This window comes from Uloborus diversus, chromosome 3 (assembly GCF_026930045.1).
Source record: "Uloborus diversus isolate 005 chromosome 3, Udiv.v.3.1, whole genome shotgun sequence".
NCBI classification, from domain to species: domain Eukaryota; kingdom Metazoa; phylum Arthropoda; class Arachnida; order Araneae; family Uloboridae; genus Uloborus; species Uloborus diversus.
In genome coordinates this window covers 143,161,933-143,185,951 of record NC_072733.1, presented here as the reverse complement: position 1 = coordinate 143,185,951, position 24,019 = coordinate 143,161,933, and the positions used below count along the sequence as shown (strand labels likewise).

General features: G+C 31.5%; 1 long non-coding RNA gene across 1 annotated transcript in view; it reads right to left on the bottom strand.

The window, feature by feature from the left end:
- Positions 1 to 1,319: 1,319 nt before the first annotated feature.
- LOC129218669 (uncharacterized) overlaps positions 1,320 to 24,019 on the bottom strand; it is a 65,253-nt gene continuing 42,553 nt past the window's right edge. The window contains exon 3 of the long non-coding RNA XR_008580359.1: positions 1,320 to 1,400. This is a non-coding gene — a long non-coding RNA (uncharacterized LOC129218669). The remainder of the gene's footprint in view (positions 1,401 to 24,019) is intronic.

Sequence of the window (24,019 nt, the reverse complement as noted above, 5' to 3'; positions counted from 1 at the left end):
TCAATAAAAAAATTGGGCTAACTCAAAAGATCCTAAAAAACAGTTCCAAATGCATAAACTTAATGTTTATCTGAAAAAAAAAAAGCTAAATATGCTGAAAGAACTGCAACATTAAATTCAAACTGCAGTGCGCAAGTTCGTTCGATTTGGCGCAAAAAAAGTACACTTAGCGGTCATTTATTGCAGGACTGGCACAACTGGCAAAATAATCATTTGGCCAGTTGCGCCACTTTGAAAATTATTTTGTCAAACCCTATATGACAAAATAATTTTTAATAATCATCCACTGAATATTCGGTCTAAAAAAACCCAATATATTTGGCCGTTCAGAACTAATATCGCAAAGTGAATTTCGAGCTTGGCCAAGCTGGGTTTCGAAACCCAGATTTTGAAATGCTTACAAAATCGGCTGGCTCATAAAAGTAAAAACAGCACTTTTTGGGTGCAAAATCGAGCAATTTGGAGCGGAAAGTATTTTTTTTTTTCCTAGCAGACTAATGCAGCATCAGTAGTTAGGGCACATTCATGCTTTAAAAAGGCTTACTTCATACTTTATTTTAATATTTTATTTTTTCCTTACTTTGATTCACATTGCATTTTAGACCTTCCAATAAAGGGATAAATTTAAAATCGAGTAATAATGCACAAGGAATCAAAGCTGATGAATTAAGTACGTGTTTCACTAGACATTTAGTTATTAATAATTTTCAGTCAACAAAACTTGATCAATATTGAACATTAAAATGATTTCACGCATTTTTAAAGGTTCCCAACACTTAGATTGAATTTTTCAAATTTTTATCGCTTGTAATCAAAACCAGTTTTAGAAACAGTTTGAGTATTATTTCAGTCATCGAGCATGTACTTTGTCAAAAACTGCATGCCGTACGTAAGATCAGTTCTTTTCCATCTTGAAAAAAAATTATTTACTTACGTACTAACAACTGATACTTGATTACACACACAGTTAAAAAGAGATTCAATAAAAATAAAAAAATAATTGGTGGTAACTAATCAAGTTAATTTAAAAAATACCGAAGTCTAGGACACGATTTGTACCATTCTTCTTACCGCTCATTTAGACAATATAAAGAAATAAATGTGGTTGTTAAAATTACTTTTTTTATGTCCGAGTTGACAGAACTAATACTCAAACTAGAGTGAAAAAGACTGAAATTGATCTCACCAGAAGCAAAGTAATAGTTCAGAAAACTTTTAAATTAGAAAGTAAGAGTATGGTGAAATGAAAAATAATGAATTCAGATCATATTGTGTCACAGAAGAGTATTTCCAACTTAACTACATTAAAGAAACATTAATTACACTAGTCAATTATAATTTATTGAAGGAATAACATGAAATACATAGAAAGGGATGAAAGGAATCAAACATTGCCCCACCTGAAAAGAAAAGAAAAACAAAGACATCTTAATAATACAGAAAATACATTATGATTACAGTTTTAAAAAATGTTCAGTTATATGCATATTATAAAACACTTATATTTTACAACTGAAATACTCCTATTTCAGTCAACTGAAGTAGTCATTAAAGCTGAGAGAAAAAAAAAACACCCCCATCTACACATTGAAAAGAAAATACTCTTTGATTTGATTAATTTCTTCTGCATTGTTCCATATAACTCCCTCCAGATAAAAATTCTAACTATGATTGTAAGAAACATCCAAATGCTCTCCAAGTTAGCCATCAAATCTGCGAAACTTATCCACCCAATTTCATTTACAGCAAAAAAAAAAATCCCTTGAAAATGCTCCTGACACCATTTTTGCTGATACTTATATAAAATAACCCCTTAATCCAAATATGACCACTCTTTTCCTCCATCACGGTTTACTTTTTGAAAATCACTCCCCAATTTTTAAAAAGTTTTTAACAGTTCCAAAGCTATTATTTTTATTTGGAGAGGAAGCGAGCATTATATTAACCATTAACATTTTTCTGAGAGTCTACAGAAGTGCAAAGTTCAAAAGCATGAACATTCGGAGCAAATTGAGGGACTCATGAGTGCATTCAAATTAAAATATGTAAAAAAACATCAAAACTGATTATTTTCTTTCAGGGGCTTGTTTTACAATTTTTCAATTTTTTTTCGGTGTAAAGCCAGAGTATTAGACTCATCACTATGACCCCCCTATGTCTGAAAAAGATGTTCACATGATTTTTTTTTCTTTTAATATTGAAGCATCAAAGGTTGCATTGTCAAAAGCTGCATTGCAGATCTTCAGCAAAGAACCTTCTTGTATTATTCAACTTACATTTACAGATGTAATTAAGATTAAAAATGAACTTAAGTAGGATTACAATGAAGTATTAATGTATATACAGTTGGACCTTGATATAAGGTCACTCCTCGGGACTACACAAAACTGACCTTATAAGCCGGGTGACCTTATAACCGATTCATATATATATTTATTGATAAATAAGGATGTATTTACAAGGATGTATACATTAATTCTTTTCAAAATTTAATGCGTCCAAAAACATCGGTTAATTAAATTATAACAGTTGAATTGATTTGAACCAATTGAAATTTTTGGAATTAAGAAATTTTGAAATGCTTTTTTAAAACTTCCATTTAGAATAAAACTGCATTCAAGTATGCCCAAGCAAAGAACTGATGTGCAACTTACCTCGCTTAAAATTGCATTAATACAGGACTGACGCGTTTTTTCTTGAGTTTAAACACAATGGTTTGTTTCTAAGTATCTTCTGAAAATTTTCTTTGGCTTCTAATGACTGGTAAAAAATTGCGATATGTACATACTGAGTGCTCACGTTACTGCTTCATATTTTAGTATCACTGTCGTACCACTCACTTTCTACTGTTAATTTACTACATTAATAGGAAAAATGACTTTTCACTTTTTAAGGATCGTATATCGTGTAAAATTCTTGGAAGTGAATCGATTAGGCAATGAAATCATTTAAAGAAGTCAGACAAAAGTGACCTTATAAGCGATTAATGTATTTTGACCTGACCATATATCCGATAATACATAACATAGAATTCCTATTCAGCAAGCCGGGACTTTAGAAAAGTGACCTTATATGCGGGGTGACCTTCTAAGCGGGTGACAATATATCGAGTCTGACTGTATTTATGTTTCTGACGATGCACTGCCCCATTGTTTATAAAAACAATGGGGGTGCCCATTGTTTATAAAAACAATGGGGGTGGTGTACCCCCAGAAATAAATATATATTAATGCTATATTACAAGCATACTTAAGTATTTTTTTATCTTGAAATTTTAATCTAAAATCAAGATTTAATCTTAGAAATCCTAATTACCTACATCTGTGAAGGTAAGTTGAACAATACACAGGACGGTTCTTCACTGAAGATCTGCGATGCAACTGCGACTATACATGCAATGCCTCCAATATTTATTTTCAAAATTTGAGTAAAATTTTTTTCGACGTGGGGCTCATAGAAGTGAGTTCTATTCTCCGGTTTTATGCCGAAAAATAAGTGAAAAAATTGTAAAACTAACGCCTAGAAAAAAAGATTGGTTTTGATGATTTGAAAAATAATCCCCCCCCCCCTTCCCCGAGTCTCCTGATTTGCTCCAAATGTTCATGCTCTTTAATTTTGCATCTTCCCAGCTGCTCAGAAGAATGCTAATATCTAATATTAAGCTCCATTCCCTTCCAAATAAAAATAATAGCTATAAAACTATCTAAAACTAATACCTAGGGGGAGGGGTATTTCCAAAAAGTGGAACATGGGGGAAAACGGAGGTCATATTTGGATTCAGATGGTTATTTTACATATGAATCAGCAAAAAGTGCCAAAAGTATTTTGAATGGGGTTGAAAGAGATTTTCCTTACTTTTTTTTTGCAGCGCAGTGCAAAACATTAACACTTTCAGCTATAAGGTCATGTAATAAGAAACTTTACAACTACAGTGTTTTCCAGAGTTGATATTAAAAATGCATTTTAAATGAAATAAGTAGTGTGCAAACATTGCTTTGAATTTTATGCTTTCAAATAACAATTAGCAACACAAAATTGCTCGAAAAATACTAATAATGAGAAATAAAACTTGCAATAATGCATTTTTGAGAGTGCCACTCAACATTTTAATGAGCATTTCAAGAGAGTTAGACGTCAGACACACTAAAACTTTTAATAAATTTATTCTTGAGTTTGGCTTTTAATGCTGTATGATATTTAGTGCAAGTATATCAGTTGCAATTACAGGCAATATTCAAATATTTTTCCTTTCAATGTATAATTATGTGTTGAAAGTATATTGATGTAGGATAGTCAAATTGTTCCAAAACAAACTGGGCAACTCTAAACACATAAGGAAAAATCACAACTTAGCTTATTAGATAAGCTAGCCAAGAAACAATAATTTCCAGAATAATATTTTCTGGAAAATCTTTTTTTTTAGTTCAAAGTCTCTACACAAAGATAAGAATTTTATCGATTTTCTACTGAGACAAAAGTCAAAGCTTAATTTTTACCAAAGGAGAAAAACTCGGAAATTTTTTAAAATTAAATTAAAAAATGTGAAGGTCTATTTGATTTTGTCAGGGGAAATACGCATTTCTTTTTCCTTTGGGATAATCAGGCCCAACAAAGTATTCAACAATAAAAGAAAATAAGCAGTGACTTCAAATATTCCTATCCAGCAAATAAATGTTGAAATTGAACCACACAAAAATTGAAATAATAATCAACATGACTCATGTCCTCTTGCGTGGAATCTGCAGAGCACAGTGTCTCATCCCATACAAGCTTTATTATCAAGCTTTAGTGGTTCCTCTTGAACAAAATCTGAAAAAGTTTGACTGGGTATTTTCATTTCTCTGAACTTCCAGAACAGACATGCACCGCTTAGAACTGAGCAATGATAGCAGAATATTAACAGTTTTCATACAATTATAAAAATGTGACAAAACTTTTCAAAAATAAATGATTTAAGACTACCATGCTGGGATAGTTTCAAGTGGAAATTTCACATGAATTTAAAAATAAATATACCTGTTTTAATGTTTACCTTCTTTTAAATGAGATTATGACTTACTACTTTTGTACTTTAAATCAGACTAACACAAAATCAGATATCAAATTACTTAGACTTAAGAGTTATACTTTATCATACCAAATATTATTGTTGAGCCATTAGCCAATGATTAAAATACCATATTAGCATCCAGGAGGTCAGAAGAAACAATAATTATTTGTACAGCAGAAAACCTTACCTCACATTAAATGGCTTGTTATACCCAATATATATATGTATACTGCCCTCACACTGCAGGATCCCTGAAAATAAAACTGCTGATATGGCCAAAAAAAGGTGTGTCATTCACCAAACCCCTTATAAGGAAGCATGCTATAAATCCGTTAACTGGAAGATCAATTTGGCTATGAGAAAGTTGCGATTATCAAAGCTAAGAGAAAGAATAGCCCTGGAAAGAAATCATTCTTATACTCCCAGACTTTCCCTGATTTCTTTGCAATTGCTGCACTTTGATTGGTGACCATGTAAGATTGCCTCCATGCTCACCTCTATTGTTTTGAGATTGTTAACAGCCGTGCTTGTCCCTTCTGAGGCGATGACACTCTTATGACTGCGAATCACCTTCTTCTTGATCCAGCCTTGATGGAAAGATCTATCTACTCCTGTTACAGGGAGGTGAGAACTTTTGTTCAGCTTAACCATTTAGTTCATTTTCTTCATTTCTGTCATTAAGTATATGCTTAGTTGTACTTTGCTTTAGTAGAATTTTTTTACTCTGTGTACCTTGACAAAAGAATTGTGTTCATTCCTGCCTGCCACAATGGAAATAAGGATAAAATACTATGACCAAAAGTATTGGGACACTTCAAAAAAATTCACATATTAATGGATTTCTCAGGAAATAAAGAGATTAATTGATTTGTTACTTTTATCATGAAAAAGGTATGCTACAGCTGTCATTTTCCAATAAAAGTTATATCATCCTATCCTAGCTTTTCGGGGATTAGCAACAAATTGAAGAACACAAAGTTTTTTGATCATTCATTCAGAAATTTACAGCTTATTCTCGGCTACTGTGAATAGCCGAGAATAAGCTGTAAATTTCAGAAATTAGTTTGCTTACTATGTACAATTATTTTACATACTTTCGAGAAAGTATTACTGATATTCATAAAGCTATAAGCATTTCTTACAAAAATACGAATTTTATTGGAAGATTTTAGGCTCATAACATGGAAAGTTTTCCATCTAAGCTTACCGAACTTTCAGAAAACTTGACAGCATACAAGAGAAGTGTAATACTAAAAATTAAAATTAAAATGTCGAAAATTTGATAAAATATGGACATTTAAAGCAATTTATATCTTCCATAATCTAAAATGCAACTAGATTCCTCAGTTTATGACATAATTCCAGTTGAATATCTTAAAAATTCAAAAAGTTATCAGCAATCTAATGAGCCAAATTTCAATAATTCCTGGATAGGCGATGAATTGTGAGGGGTTGTTCGCAAGATTGCAATCGTTCAGTGTGATTCATGATAAAAACAGCTTATTTGTGAACAACCCCTTACATTTCGTCACCTATCCAAAAACTATTGAAATTTGGCTCATTAGATCGCTTGGATAGGTGATCCATTGTGAGAGATCGTTCACAAATAAACTGTTTTTATCAGGAATTACACTGAACGATTGCAAGCAAATGTTGTAAACTTGCGATCAACCACTCACCATTCGTCGCCTATCCAGGAATTATCGAAATTCGGCTCATTCGATCACTGATAACTTCTTGAACTTTTAAGATATTCAACTGGAATTTTGTCATCAGTTTAGGAATCTAGGTATGTTTTAGATTACAGAAGTTATTACGGAACAAAAAGGTGTAGTAACACCTTTTTGTTGTAGATTTATTAAAGATTTATTATGTATCAACTACTGCAACTTTTCTGAACTCGGCAAAAATATTTATCATAACTCCCTCACATTAAAAAAGACTAGTTTCAATAGTGAAATTTTTAACTTTCTTGACATTAAAATTAATATTGACTTCAACTGTGAAACCACTATTTATGATAAAAGACGCGAATTTCAGTTCAAAGTTAACTGTCTGCAAAGTTTTTCTTCTTGCCTCAGTAAAAAAGTTTTTATTGGCATCATTGTTTTGCAAGCCATCAGAATCAAAAGAATCTGCAACATGATTATAGCATTCAACCAAGAAATTAATCTAATTAAAAATAAACTACTTGAAAACCATTTCCCAAAGAATCTCGTAAATAATATTTTTTCTAGCATAGCCTTTAACCAAGTCTTCGCTTCACTGTAACAGACTTACGTTTCACATGTATGATTTTTCTGGAGGAAACCACATGTTTGGACTCCAGTTGATGTTTTTTTAATTAAGTTTTTCGTTCGACCAGGAAGGTCTTAGAAACTGTTTTTTGGATGAATTTTTTTTATTTTTTTATTCATTGGATTGGTTTTGTTTTAATTTTATCGACTGGCACAAAAATGGAACTGATAAATACGGATTTAAATTTTCACCCGGACACATAGGTAAGACTTTTGATTTTTGATGCCGGTACAGTGGAGGGATATTATTGATAGCCTTGGTTTCTAATGTCCGAGACAAAACCCCAGAACTTAGTTTTAGGTCTTAGTTCCAAAAATCTGCATTCATTTTTCAAACGTGGTGCGTTTTGCCGAATGTAATCCTGAATGTCGAGTTTTTCGAAACTGGACATCCTATTTTTAGTTTTAGTATAAAATTTTTGATCTTTCGACAATAGGATGAAGTTTCCACTGCTGAAGAGTACTGACTTCATCTCTGTCATTTATCTATGTTGTAACCTTGTTTGTTTGTTGTTCTATTGATATATACACACAGTTGAACTTTCTTAATACAATCATGTTTAATAAGAAATCACAGCTAAGACGCACATTTTGTTTGCTATCTTCTTCGCTGGTGCTACAGCCTGTTGCAGGCCAAGACCATCTCTTGAAGTTTTCCCCACCTAACCCTATCCCCTGCAATGGCCCTCCATCACTTCATTCCGACTACCTTCAAGTTCTTTTCTATCCCATCCAGTCATCTGACAGGGGGTCTCCTTCTTCGGCAATTTCCATCAATGTTGTAGAAGGTGACTCTTTTTGTGGGGCATCGAAATCTGCATGCAATCCGGCATCACCAATCCGGCATCTGCATATCGAAATATGTGGCCCAGCCACCTAATGCGAGATGCCTTTATAACTTTTAAGATGTTAGGTTCACAATACGTTTTGTAAATTTCATGGTTATAAGCTCTTCTCTAACAGTTATCTTGTTTTATTGATCCAAAAATCTTTCTTAAAATTTTTCTCTCAAAAATCAATAAAAGCTCTTCTTCTGCCCTGTTGAGAGCCCAATATTCACTCCCATACAGGACAACAGTTCTTATCAATCTTTTATATAGAATTATTTTAGCTTTAATGCTAATGTAATTTGAATTTAATTGGTTTTTAAGGCCATAGAAGCACCTATTAGCCATGGATAGCCAGTTTATAATCTCAATATATAGGTCATTGCAGCTTGAGGTCATTGTGCTCGTGTATTTAAACTGCTTGACATCCTCAAATGTGTAGTTAATTACTTTCAAAGGGGCTGTATCTACATTTCTGTTTGATGCAATCATAAATAGTTTATATTCATTTAGTTTTATTTTTATTGATGGTTAGACCCATCTTTTTGCTGCATTCTCAAGTGAGATAAAAGCTGCAACAACAGCTTGCTTAGTTTGCCCAATAATATCAATGTCATCTGCAAAAAAAAAAAAAAAAAAAAAACTGGTTTGCTATCCAATTACATAAAAAAATTCACATATAATCCGTAAATTAAATTGAAAATATAAGCTAAGACAAACAAAAATTTCTGAGCTCTTAACTTAAAATCTTCGTAGTTGAATACTGTAATTTTCATTTTTAGAAATTATTCATCATTTGTTAGGTAGTAGAAGTTCCATTGTGTATCAAGAAGGGAATGCTAAATATTTCGCTTTGAAAAGAAAGCCTATACATTTGTTTACCTGTGGATATTTCTATTTACTCGAAGTTAAAACTCTTGATCTTCCATTGTGGAGTACAACCTATTCTGCGATTGTTGATTATCATCTTCCTTTATCAATAGTTTCTAAAAACATTCATTTATAAGAAATAAGTGAATTTTTCTGAAGGTACAAATAGTTTGATTGCAATGTGTGTATTAGTAGTAATATTTTTCTTAAATATAGATTAGCATTCCTTTGTTTTTTCACAGTATCACTCATTCACGGTTGTTACAAATAACGGCTAATATGAACAAATTCGTGGATTTTTGACATTTCATACTAATCGAGTTCAACTGCATATATATTATATATATATATAAAAATACAGCCATGGAAAAAACTATAAGGACAAGCAAAAAGTCACCAATTCTAGAAGCTGCTTGATGAGAAAATCATTAAATTGCATGATTGTTTAACATTTTAACAGTTTGCCACTTGTTAAAAATTATAAAGACACACATTTCCTTTAAAATGCCAAACAAAAATTTGTATATTTAGTCACATCATATGATTGTTAACAACAACCCAAAACTGTTATGCAGTAAGATTGCTCACTTTATTCATCATACTGAGAAGCACACAACTCTCAGAGTATGAAAAGGGACTAATTTTTGCTCACAGAAAATGTGGAATGAGTGGACATGAAATTGCACATAAGATAAACAAATAAAAAGAATATAACAAGAAAATGCAAACAGGCAGACCTCCTACTCTTAATATGTGCCAGAAACTAGCAATTGTCCATTGAGCTTGCTAAAAAAAAAGTTTTTCTCAAATTAAAAGAGAAATTAATGTACCATGCACACTGAACAGTGCATAATGTTCTGCAAAAGAATTCTAATGTTAGATATGCTAAGTTGCGGTCATGTTCAAAATTTCAAAAAAATCAAAAGCTTAGATTGCAATTTTCGAAGTCTTTTGGGTCTTGATGGAAAGATGTCACATTTTCTGATGAAAAAAGATAATTTGGATAGACCGGAAGGTTTTCTCATTATTGGCATGACTTGCCAAAAGACAAGCACTTTTTTTTTCAAACCACAATTCGGATGCAGTTCTGCAGTAGTGTGGCAGTCAATGGAGTTATTCACACCAATAGTGTCCATTCAAGATTGCTTCAAATCAAAATCATATGTGGATATGCTAGCTGAAAAGTTATTACCTATAGCCTTATTTGTTTCAACAAGACAATGCAAGTTGCCATGTGTCTTGTGCATCATGTTTATGGTTAAGGCCAATTTTGACAAACCTCTGAACTGGCAGGCAAGAAGCCCTGGTTTAAACTCCAGAGAGAATCAGTGTGGCGTTTCAGCCAGAAGTGTAGAAGAATGGGGCACAACATGCAAATAAAGACGAACTGACATCATCCATTGAATTGGCATGGGGAAACATTTTTAAACAGACTGGACTTTCTGAGTCAATGATGGGACGATTAATAAGGGTAATTGAAAATAAAAAGATGATTTTATTTCGGGAAATATTTATTAATGTTTTTATACTTTTTTCATGTTTCAGATAATACATGTGTCTGAATATGTGATGTAACAATTTTATTGCTATTTAATTTCATACTCATACTAACAGATTTCTAATGTTTCCTAATTACAAGAAGTAAACTTATGTTTGATTTTGTTTGCAGTTGATGATTACTGATTACTTTAATATACGACTCATTTTTCAACGTGTTCTTATTATCTTTTTATGGCTGTTTATATGTATGGGTGATTCTCTCCAAAATAGGCAAAATTAATGTCCCAAGCCTGTATCTCATTAGTTAATCATCATTTTAAAAATAAATTTTACAGGCAAGCATAATATGATGATTAGAAGTTAGTTTGGTATTTTTTATAATTTAGATATTTATAAATTAATACTGTAATTCAAATTTTTGCACATGAACCCAAACCACTATTTTTATGTTTGTTAAAACCTTGGATATAATTTAAATTCATACACAATCTGGGTTTCCTCTTCGAAACATTCTGAAACTTAAGGACTAAAAAGGTTCTATTGGGTAATGTTTAATCTGGTTAAAGAATGATTCCTTAACCAAAACACCCAGGTTTGACATGATTTTCATGCCCCCCCCCCTTTCGTTTGGATTCGCGGGATATTTGCATTTTTGAGACTGCATCACGGTCTAGATATGACTTTCATATGAGCTTCCAATCTGCTTGAAGCCAGAGCTCTCAGCAGAAAATCTTTCAATTTAAATGCAAAAACACTATTTTGCACCATCCTTGCATACAACAGGTGGGTGGGGGTGGGGTGGGGGGTTAAAACATGTGTCCCTTATTATTTTTATGTTTGTTACAATCCTGGATATAATTTGAATTCGTGCACAAACTGGGTGGACTTCAATTTCCCTGTCGAAAAGTTCTGACACTAAAAGACTATAGGTTGCATTGGGTAACTTTTGATCTGGCTAAGGGGGGGGGGCTCATGCCCCCCCCCATTGGATCCATCGCTTGTGCGAAATGCACAGGTTGTTTGGATTCAAAAAAAAAAAAAAAAAAAAAAAAAGAATTAAGCATTTGAGGTTTTTCGTCAAGACTCCAGTAGGTAAACATTGCTGTGATCTTTTTTGTTGAAATGGTTAAACTGAAAGTAATCCTTGTGCATAGCTGCCAACTATGCCAACTTAAAAAATCTTACAATGTATGCAGTGGCTATTTTTCTACGTTTTTTGACCAATATAAAGCAAAGTATTAAAATTTAAAGTTTTATAATATTTTAAAATCCTTACCTTTACTTGATCAGTGCTTTTATAAGCAAAAAATTAATAAATTAGTTAAAAATATGTAAATAAATAAACTTTTATTTCTTTGAACTTAAACTTTGAAAAGTTGCTGACTTTGCAGCTTTAAAAAATTATCTATCAAAAACTTGTTCAAAACAGTAGTTTTTCTGTAAGTTCTAACAGATTAAAATGTTCTCCATGCTGTTATTTGATAATGAAGTGCGGAGCTCTGTCTAGTCCTACTTAAATGAATAGCAAACTTTCGAACACCACATGTAATTCTCATAACAAACACATCGTTGAGCGTGATACTAGCCTGACAAAATGTAGGGGCCGGGGGCTACATACAAGGGTAGGGGTTCTTAGGGACTAAGACCCCCCCCCCTCCGAAAAGTTCGGTTTGATATTTAAATGTTCATTTATGTTTCAAAATTTCCAAAAAATATTGTTCCAAAACTCAAATGTCTTTCATATGTACATTAATTGCATAAAATGCTTTTATAATAGATAATCCGACGACTTGAACATTAGCAAACTTCTTTATAGCTCAACCCCCTTGCCGAATTTTTTTTCTGGTTACGGCCCTGACAGAATGACTCATGCGCGATGTAAACGCGTCAGAGAGACCAAAAACCTAAAAATTCTACAAATCTGCCATAAGACCATACAATTGTACAAAACGTCCGAAAATCTTACAATGTACGGCTAATCGTACAAGTTGGCAGCTATGCTCGTACAATTACTCATCAGAAGATAATACACTGACATTGCATAAGTTTTAAAATGGATCCACTATAGAGAACATTACAATCTTTCCCAAGAAACTGTTCGATTAAGTCTTATTTCTAGTATTTGAAAGTATGTCTTTATAGTTACTTGTGGTTGTTAAATTAAAAAAAAACGAAGAATACTCAGAGCAATCTGCTATTTTGAGAAATTCTCAAAATAATCGAGCTGGTAGTGATGTCAGAGGTGGTATATTCACTACATAACTCGGTTTTAGTAGATCATTATTTAATACACATATTTACACATTCACTCTTCCAGTGACAATCTTCTCTGATTTCCAGTGCTGATTCTCAGTTAGCCTCGTGGGAGTTCAAGTGGTTGCGCAATTGGAGTTTCCATAGTTGCGCAATTGTGATTTCTCCTTTAGCATGAACTGATCTCATGAATTTATGGGTTTCCCCACAAGCTTAACATTACGTTAAAAGTTGATCAGAAATTAACACATGCAAAGCATGACACGATCATTTTTCACTCATTGTACTTCTAATTAAATGAAATTGTGTACTAGAATCGACTTAAAATCCGGTGAAGTTATAGACTTTTTTGAAAAAAAAACCTTTGATTTGCTTTAACTACGTTCAAGACAGTCCAAATCCATATTAAATACATAAAACTTCCGTACAATGAAACAATCAAATCAAAATTTATACCTTGCTTGGAAGAATCATACAAATTGGCGGCTTTATGTGGAGAAAAATTGATATTCGGATCACATCATGTAAAATCTAATGCTTTGAGCAAGTTAAAGCAGATTTTGAAGTAAAATAATAACTTTGATAATAAAAAAACTATATTTTTATACCAGAGCTATACATCAAATATTTTAATCATTATAAATACAAATTACCTGTTATGTAACAAGATACTCATGTTATTTCATTCTAAAAACTCAACTGATTTGAGGCTATAACATATGAGTATTTTATTCATATCTCTAATCCAATATACAATCGGGAAACATCAAAAGCAAACCTTTTCCAACAAAGGCTCCAAAGATGAGGAATTCATTCCCTTCAAATACTTTGAATTTTGTAACAGTATTTCTTTTAAAAAAAACTTTTTATTACCTGTAATATGACAAAAAGTGAAAAAATGAAAGCTAGAAGTGATAACTACAGTTGAACCGTTACAATATAAATAATTTTTAAAAAATCACTGAAACTCTGCTTTAGAAGATTTAAAATATTAGTCCTTTAATGTAATTACTTAATAAAATAAAAGATCCTCAGATTTTTTTAAAGTTTTTGATGTCTTATAAAGTACAAAAAGTAAATAACATACATACTTTGCTTCACAGTACTTTCCAAACTTCCTTCAAAGGTCATTAAAGCTTGCGTTAAGACATGCCTTGTAATTCTTGTAATTTATAAAAACACTGTTGGCTCTTGCAAAATTCTAAATGAAAATCCTAAAAAAAACTGAATACTACATGAAGAACACTTCATTATTCTCTAATACATTACCTATTGTCTTCACTATGTGAAGATTAGAAACAATTTATCCTAAAATTTTGCAATATCAAAAACCAAATTTTCCCCCTTGCTAGATAGATACACTGTATCAGCATTTTCTAACATGAGGCGCAAGCTTCAACAAGGAGTGTTTTGATTTTTTCTGGGAGGCAATCCAAGAATTAGGTGTTACTTGTTTTGACTGTCAGTGATTTCTTCTATGCTTTTTTTTTTTACATTACCAACTTTTCTTCTTATATACTTTCTATTCTTATATACTGTTTAAAAGCATTTTAAACCCAATTGAATGCTTTTTTAGGTTTATAATACATGAAAATTCATTCATAATTTGGATAAATAATTAATCTATATATATATATACCCCTTGGCTTGGAGGACAGTCACATTTAAGGTGGGGGTTATGGCCACAAAATGTTGGGAGCTACTGAACAACAATGATGTATATTTTACACATCAAGGAGCAAATAAAGCAAGTTTCATGGCATATCTGAATTTGCATAAGATATCATCAATAATTAATTTTCCTAAACTGTTTCTAATTTATTCTTTACACTTAGAAACTCCAGCAAAAATTTATTTTGCACCAAAGTGCAGAAATTATAGAGTTAATACATATGTTTCATGACAAGGGTAAATCATAAATAATGCATCTGTTTTATGTGAGCATATGTATAATGCAAACTTGTTTGACATTACGTTCCTGTATTAACCTCACAAGTTATAATAAAACAAGATTTACGATATAAATTGTGAACTTAAAATGTAAACTACTTAATTGTTCAGCATCCACCTGCATCTGATCTGCTTTCCATCTTCTTTGAGTTACCTGGATAGCAGCACTACACCTGCTCAGAATAGCAAGACTAGGCTGGTGTTATGACAAAAGCACAAAATATAAAATGCAGACTTATGATGTTAATGAAAGGGGGGATATTAATTTTTATTAGTATTTATAGATCAATTTTCAGCACTAAGCACATTACATAAAAAGAGAACTTTCCCCACAGGCGAAGAATAATAAAAAGTTGATTTTTATAAGAAAAAACAATTAAATTGACGGCAAAATTCTTTTATTTTGAAAAATTGAATGAACATAAATAAGAAAATGAAAGATGACTGCTTGAAGAAGTATCAACTTCATTTGATGATAACAATTAGAAATGTAGCTTATCTGAACATGACTAGTTTTTCAAATGAAGAGAAAAATTGATATTGTAATTTATTTTCATAGAAAAGAAATGACTTAGGAGGAATATTCTAGAGCAGTGATTGCCAAGTAGTCCATTGCAAGCTACTAGTAGCTCACTAAGGCATCTTTGATTGATTGCATTAACTCTACAGTTGGCTAACCTTCGTTTAATACAACTGGTATCATATTTACTAGAAATTTAGGTTCATAGGCAATAAACAAGAGTACGATTTTCTTTAAAAGTTGGTAGTTCTTTTGGTTTGTAGCTCTCAGAATTTAAATGCACAACAGTTAAGAAGCTTAATAAGTTTGGCAATTGTTGTTCTAGACAATTGTTTCCGAACCGGTGGTTCACAAATCTGAGGGACCGAAAGGGGGTCACGAAAATAAAATTTTGCAACAGCAGTCTTAACATGTTTCTTTTTCAAAGTCTCAAGTTCAAACATTTTTTGTTCATCATTTGTTCAATTGTCACATGCACATTCGATACTCATTGGATGCAAAGGTCAGTACACTTGCTGACATATTTTGTAGATTTTAAGAATTAAGTATCATAGCAAGGCACTGGTTTTCAGTTTTCGTTGAACATGATTAAATTGAACCTGTGCCTAAAAAGTTCAACTTTTGCCCAGAACAGCAAGACTAGGCAAGTGTTATGACACAAGCACAAAATATAAAATGCACAGACTTATGGTGTTAATCAAAGGGGGTTGGCGGTTACAATGTACTTTGGTAAAAGTAGGTTTAGATTTTTAACAATGTACACCCAAACCTGTTTTAATGCAGTCTATGAAAATTTCACACAAATTGGGACACACAATGACACAATTGGAACTAAAATAAGTGTTTAATAGTGTAATTTTTAATGATTTTTATGCCATTTTTTTATGCGGTCCCTATCTACCGCACAGAAACAGGTTTGAGTATATTTAGATAAAAGCATATGAGTGCTTTGGTTTTCTCAGTAGCTTTTGGTCAGAAAATTCCATCAATCTTCATGAAAGCATTACAATGAGCATACTTGAATATCTGAAATACCTTTAGTTGATATTCTATGTTTAGTTTCTTTACCATTTGAGTGCAATGAAGAGTTATCGCATTTTTCTTGTGTTTGGCCAAAAATGTGAGAAGTGCTATCGTCCTGCTGTTTGTTGCTATAATTTTCATCTTACCTAGACTACAATGTACTTTGAGCTTCATTGATGAAAAAGAGAAGTAGTGGTTAGCAACCCCCCCCCCCCCCAAATACCGTATGAAGTATGATCTAGAAAACAAAATTACATTCGAAAAAGTTCCTGGGTTAAGTTTGCGATAGTGTGGAAGTACAGTGTAAAAAAAAATCAATGGAATTAAACCATGAAACTTAATTTATGTTGCATGTAAAAAAAAAAAAAAAAACAATCCATGAAATTCTCTTGTTATCGGCGAGCATAAAAATATTTTTGTTGTTCAAATTTAGTTCATATAATAATTAAGAGTTAATTATAGGCGTTCTTATTATGTTCCTCAAATAAAATTTTCCCTTTGGAGAAAGTTTCTATGGGAAAAAGGATTTTCAAAGCAGAGAGAGAGATAGAGATAGATTAATACAGAAGAAAATAAAATGCTGATCTTAATGGATGACTGAAATTGTCTCATATTTGAGCTAAACTTCTTAATTATGCAACTATTCCATTAAGAATTTTTCAACGTTGACTGAACCTCAAAGAATTATCACTGGGTTTGTTTCCGTAAATTTGTTTTGCAATTCTTATCATTTTAGTTTAGCCATGTTTGAACTTTGCTTTATAATAATACTTCTTTTGTTCTTGTTATAAACTATTGTGTCACACACTAAAATACTTCCTCCAAATTTTATTATTTTGGGGGAGGGGGGATTGCTTATTACTTATGACTTGGTGCACAACGGGCTTGCCAACTACTTTCTGATTTTGGAAGGGGATTACAAGGGAAAAAAGGTTGGGAACTGCTGTTCTAGACAACATTGGAACGAGTCACAATGTAGCAAGGCAGCTACATTTTTACAACAATCAAAGGTGTAGGATATCATTGAGTTGTCTCCTGTAAGATTGAAATGAGTTGTTAGTTCATTAAGAGTTGTAAGCAATATAGAAGAGCATGGAGTGGCATTAATTAAAGCACTTACTTCACACAAAAGACAAAGATTAAAAGCAATACAAGTTGCTGTTAACCGAGCAATGTAGAGGAAATTATCCAGTTCCAATAAATAGACTATTGTCTCACAATTAAATGTACTGTAATTTGTTCTTGAAATTTTGTAAAGATGTGTCTTTTGAGCATCATTTATTAGCTTAACACTTCAGAAACTTTAAAGAAATATTTTGTAAAAAAAGTTTAGCAGCTGTAGATATGGCCTGTGGGAAAAAAAAACACTATAGATAGTGCTAAGTTTTAGCTTGAAACAACAAGGATGCTAACAGATTGAAATGTTGATTTTCGAAAGTTTAGCGGCTCTTCTTGGGTAGAATTCTTAAGCAGAGCAAGAGAATTTTATTACTATATCTAAAAAATTTTAACATTCCATCATTTCCGATACAAAATTAAAACTGCATTAAAATTCTTACTGCTTGTTAATGTACATAGGCAATTAGAAAAGCAACTAAAAGCATAAGTATTAATAAAAAAAGGATGAGGGAAGTTTTTTTTTTTAATGCTTTCGTACAGCCTAAGAATAACTACTTGTTTTACATGAGGCAAATATGAAATATTAACTTCTTCAATCTTTAGACATTTAACATATGACTTTCAGGTATTTGAATCCAAGAAGCAAGTTCTAACATAAATTACTAATTGATGTCTAAAAGATAACAAATTATGATTGTTAAAATTAACACGAGTCATAAAATTAATTAACTGCAATAATAAAAAATTAAAAAACTGTACATATTCTTACACAAGAAACTAATGTTAAATTTAAAGAAAAAAAAAAAAAAAACAAGACTCAACTGAATCAAAGTTAAGAATGCTCCTGATCAAGTAACTTTTCAAAAAAAAAAAAAAATAGTTCATTTACTTAGGAGCTATGATGCCACAGATATAAAACAAACATATGCCCCCACCCCCCTGTCTTGCATCAGGGACTGGAAACTGGAAAGACCATATAATTTGATCTTTGATTCCTAATACATCAAAGTATTACAACACATTTCATGTTCGTTTAGTTTTGAACTTACAGTAGAAATTTTTTTATTTGCTAAAATTTGAAAAATTAGCTATAAATAATGCACTGCTCATTATTTTATCACAGCGGTAATCTGTTTATCAAAATATTATTCATCATTAACCATACTAAGCATTCGCCACCATACCAACAGCGATAAAATCATAAATTTGGCGAAATTAACTCTGATTCAGGGAACATATTGCCGGAAAAAAAATAGACAAAATTTCCATAGAAAAAGAATAAGCCTCGATCCTCAAAATTTTATTAAAAGATAGTTGAAAATTCTGCTAGAAAAAATAAAATCTGCTTAAGAGCATGCTGCATTAAACAGGAGTACATGTGTTAGATATTAAACTGAAACACTGTTCTCTTATTTGTAAAAACTTGTCTTTGGCTAAAGCTTTTAAAAATTGGCTAATTTTTAGACTAAAGAATAGAAATCCTCTCCACGAACCCTGACTCATCATAATCAGTTCTATTTTTATTGATGCTTATTTCTTATTTTTAAAATACTTGAAATTTACCATATCTACATTCAGTCATCAAATCAAGAAATTTGGTTGTCATATTTCTCTATACAGTTATTCAGTTTCTAAAAAATGGAGAATTTGATTATATTTTCACAAAATTCAAATTAACATTATTTCATTCCTTTTTTGACGATTTATATTTCTTTCACATTTTTCAGGAAGGTCAAACAAAAGTCACATGCACTTTTGAGGCCAAAAGTATATATCAACACCTGTTTTACGTAGCCAATCATAATCTGAAAATAAATTGCTGTGGACAATTATTTAACCCTTTATATTTTTTTTATCGATCAATGCAACATTAAAATTATTATTTTTTTTTGGAATAAGATTGTTTAAAACAAAATCAATTAAACCTTCAGACTATTTTGAAAATATTCAATTTAATCCTATCCTCTTTTTTTTTTTGTAGTGGGGAGGGGGGAGAAAAGAGGTAGGAGCTTAACTAATCAGGGACAGTCACATTTATTATAATGAGCATAAACAGTTTTTGAATGTAAGAGATAGAGAGATGAAAGTAATTTCCCACTGCTTTAATAAAGGGCTACAGAAGCTATGAACAAGGGGAAAAGACCACATTTAAAATAAATACTTTTTTAACATAGGATGAAAGGCATCAGTTTTCAGTTCTACAAACAGAACCCTTCATTACTCAGAGTAAGTCCCACCTTAATGCAAACAGTCCTCTTACCTTTCAATGCCATGTTTTCTATATTCTTCTTACCTTCCAAAGCCCCTCAAGTCATCCAGAAAATACCAAAGAGGAGGCAGCTTTCACATTGGGAATCCCTGCTTTAGAACATATCTAGAAAATATAACCAACTTACCAATAATTAAAAGCAATAATACAATAAAATCACAGCCATATCATACCTACTTTACTTAGGAATAGAATAATTTCTTCACTTTTGCACTTATGCAAAGACTCAAAAAACAGTATTAATCTGAATACACTTAAAAAACAACTTACACAGAGTTACTTTATTTATGAAAATATTTACATTTTCTGCACATCACACGATAAAACTATAATAAAATTCTCACAATTTACAGCACACACTAAAAACAAATGAATATTTAAGAAAAATAAGATTCTTGTTAAAATAGTGAACATTTTAAGAGATGTTAAACAATTTACATTACAGGATACAATAAAAAGGGTCAAGGTTCAGAGGTTATTCCAATTTTTTTAATACTGAAATTTAAAAAATGCAATTTTAGGCTATACGTTGAGACGATGGGGAGCAGTGGATGCTCTCTTGTATTTTTTTCAAAGCTGAAGCCCTAAAAATGGCCATATTTGATCACGTCAGGAGAGGAAAAAAGGGTTGGAGGTTCTCCGAAAATGTTTCGACAGCCTCTAAAATGCATCTTTAACCTATCTTTGATGATATTAAGGAAAGGGGTGGAACATTCTAGAGCTCTCTTTCCTAAAAACATGTTTTAAGGTTTTTTTGAATATGTCAGATGAGAGACTGAGGAGGGAGAAGGTCTTCAATTTGATATTGTTAGAATTAGTTGAATTTAAAGGGGGTTTGTTTGCGTAAGCAGTTCTACTCCGGAAATTTTTTTCAACTTTAGGTCTAAAAATTGTGAATTTTTGATATCCTTCCTCTCCACAATTTCTGAACAACTATTCTATTGAGATTCATGAAATTCTACTTTATAGCTTAAAACAGCATTAATGGAAACATATTTAATTTTTTTAATGACTTAATTAAGAAATGAAACTTTGATCAGAGTTTGAAATTTTAGATATTTGATATTAAAGTCAACTATAAAACTCAAATTTTTAGCATAATTTTTTAAGGCTTTATAATTGTTTTATGCTTTTATATTAAAAACTTAATATTTTCCAAATAGTGTTTTTTAGTAGTAGGGAAGGTAATGCATTGTAATTAACATTTATTTTTTTAATTTTCAGTTCTTTTAGATTACCAATGTGTCTTTCAAGCCCCTTAAAGGGAATAACTCAACAGTATATAAATCAATAAGAACTTACTTGTAATTTATTCTTTGCCAAAAAATAAGAGCAGGTAGATGTTGAAATGGAATAAAACAAGCTATGAGCGAGGGATTAATGAAATTTTTTTTATTTAAAAGGCCCATGCAGATCATTTTGTATGGCATATAACATTGTTAAATTATTTACTGTGTCATCTCATGGTGGCATTTATCCAAATGGTCCAATTTTCAATGATTCTGCTGCAAGGAACCGGCTGAATTTGAGCTGTGATTTCGGTTATGCTAGCATTAAGGGAATTAGTATAGATTGCAGCTTATTTCTACAGATGTGACTTCAGGAAACCATACAAGAAAAAATATAGCAAGATGAACTCACATCACCTCAGCAAGAGATAACTATTCCCTTAAATTGTTCCTGCAGAATAAGCATTGTGGCATTCGCTATGAGGCACGTCGTCTAAGTCTATATTGTTCAGTTTGGACCAAAAGAAATAAAGTTGTCATCAGTCATCAGCACTCACTGTTGACAGTAACAGCCTTACCAACTTCTTTCTCAAAAAACTATGGACTAATGATGCCTCCGTCCCCAAAATCCACCTTAAACTAACTCTTTGTGGATTCATTGTCACCTGGTGAACCTTGTGTTGTCTAGCGTCATTCCATGTACGGCTGTGAAGAGCTACCACATCTGCCATAAAATGGGCGAAAAGCGTGCAGCGCTTGCACAAAAACTCATTTTGATATTAAAGTTTTATCATTTAGATATGCTGTTCATCATTTAGATGTGCTGTTCAATTGTGTAACTTGCCATGGTGATTTGGCATGAGTGGCTGAATAATGAACAGCAAGTAAGACAGACTTCACCAAATCACCGCCAACATCTACCTGTCCCAATTGAAAGACTTTAGTTAAATATACTTCAGACTATAGTTAACAATTTATTGATATATATATATTTAAGGACCTCTCTTCATCATTTATATTTCTTTAGTTCACCTAATATCTTCATTTATTTCCTTACACAACATGCATAGTGAAAAATAACATATAGCATTTGCAGAGGTTAAATTGTAAAAGCACTGAATTTATCGGAATGTAGATTCAAATACTTTTTTACCTGATTTTTGATACGTCAAACTATGAAATTTTGCATTTTTAGCTCATAAATTCAACTTGAATCAAAATAACCTGAAAATTCAATATTTTTCTGTTTTGATAGTTTGTCTTTGGTGTATAATAATTAGTTTAACAGTTGCAAATTTGTCAAATGATAATATTTCCACTTGAACAGAAGAAAAATGTTGGTCAGACTGGGTTATTATAGGCAACAGTATACTTTGCTCTTTAGTTCAAATCATTTGCACTTACTCCAATTAAAAGTTTTTCTATTTTTCCAGTATTCGAAGAGAGAAATTCTAGTATTGCTAGCATCTAGTTGTCCACTATTTCCATTATAAAAATGTTGTACAATTTTCAGTATTTCCAGTATTACTAGATACCCGTATCAAGAGATAATGGTGGACACTTTCGAAGGAGCAGATCAGGGAAAACTCCAAAGCTATTGAGAACAGTGGTTAGATTTGGCTGAAACAAGGTTTTGCATTTGAGAAGGGCCAAAAAGGTTCCGAAAACATATACCACTACAGCTTGTGATGTTTTCAAAATTTTGAGCAAAAATATTCTGCATAATTACTTAGTTGCAATTTAAATTTGCTCTAAAGGTGAGGTAAATAATATTTTTTGCCTAGGTTGCTTAATGAAACAACTATTTTTACAACACACTTCATTTACAGTAACTCTGTAATTTGCTGAAATACTTTTAGCATATTGAAAACTCAACAATTAAAATACAAGTAAATTTTTGACAATTACACTGAGGGGAAACAAATAACCTTATAATACTTACCCTTATCAAGCTCTAGTCATAGTTCCCATAAATTTATATATAACGTTCCTTTTTCGAAAATAATTTTACAAAAGCTACCACATGCAATTTTTTTCCCCACCAGTAATGATTTAAAAGTTACCAAAAATCTTGAGCTCTTCAACTTTCAAGCTGAGCAATTTGTATCTAGATTCACATAAGTTAAATGATTTAGTAATAGGTTTAAAATAATTTGACAGAAAATTGCTTACCGTTACAGCAGTCTAGATCTTTCTTCTTGTCTGACTGACCAAATTCCATACATGACGAATATGATAAACTTCATGATTTGCATAAAACATTTTTCAAATAAAGAAATATTAAACAGAAAGTTCTTATATGTGTAAGCATCTCTTAGTAACTTCTATTATAAAAATACATTTGAGAAGTAACTGAAAAAAAAGTAATGTGAAATGATAAAAATTAGTTATTTTATGAAACATTTTTTAAAAAGTAGATTAAGAGAAGCTTACAATCTTTTAGCTGAACATCATTAGTTTCTAAGGAGACAAATAACCTAGAAAGCTCTTATACATTAACAGACAAAAGACAAAGAAATTTTGTTGGAGGTATTTATCATAGTTGCTTTCTTACTTGATTTTTTACCTTAATTATTCAAAGTGCTGAAAATTTCAGCTGGTTATTTTTCTCAGTTACTTTTCTCTTTTATGTTTAGAAAGTGAAATAATATTTGGTCTACATTGTACAGTATTAACATTAGATTGCTTTAATTTTAAAGCTTATACACATCAAAAAACACTTTAATAATTTAGAAATTACATTTTAAAAATTGTTTTGAGAAACTCGAGTTAATACGAAAAAATTTGTTTTAAAAGCTTTTTGGGTTAGCACCATTCATATAGAGACATCAAAAACTAAATATTGAAGCATTCCACAATGTTACGCAGTGAAGTCAAAAAACCGGAATCTTATGAACTGACTATTTCAAGTTTTAGATAATTTGAATTTTACACCAATAGCATTTCATTTGCTCTTCTATTAGCATTCTATTATTTTAACTTCATCCAATGAACCTGCTACTTATTATTCATGCTTGGAGCACATTTGCAATTAAAAAACCAGGTATTCACATTTTTTTTTCACAAAGATATTTTTAAAAATGTACAGTCTCAAAAATGAGAGGTAATTGGG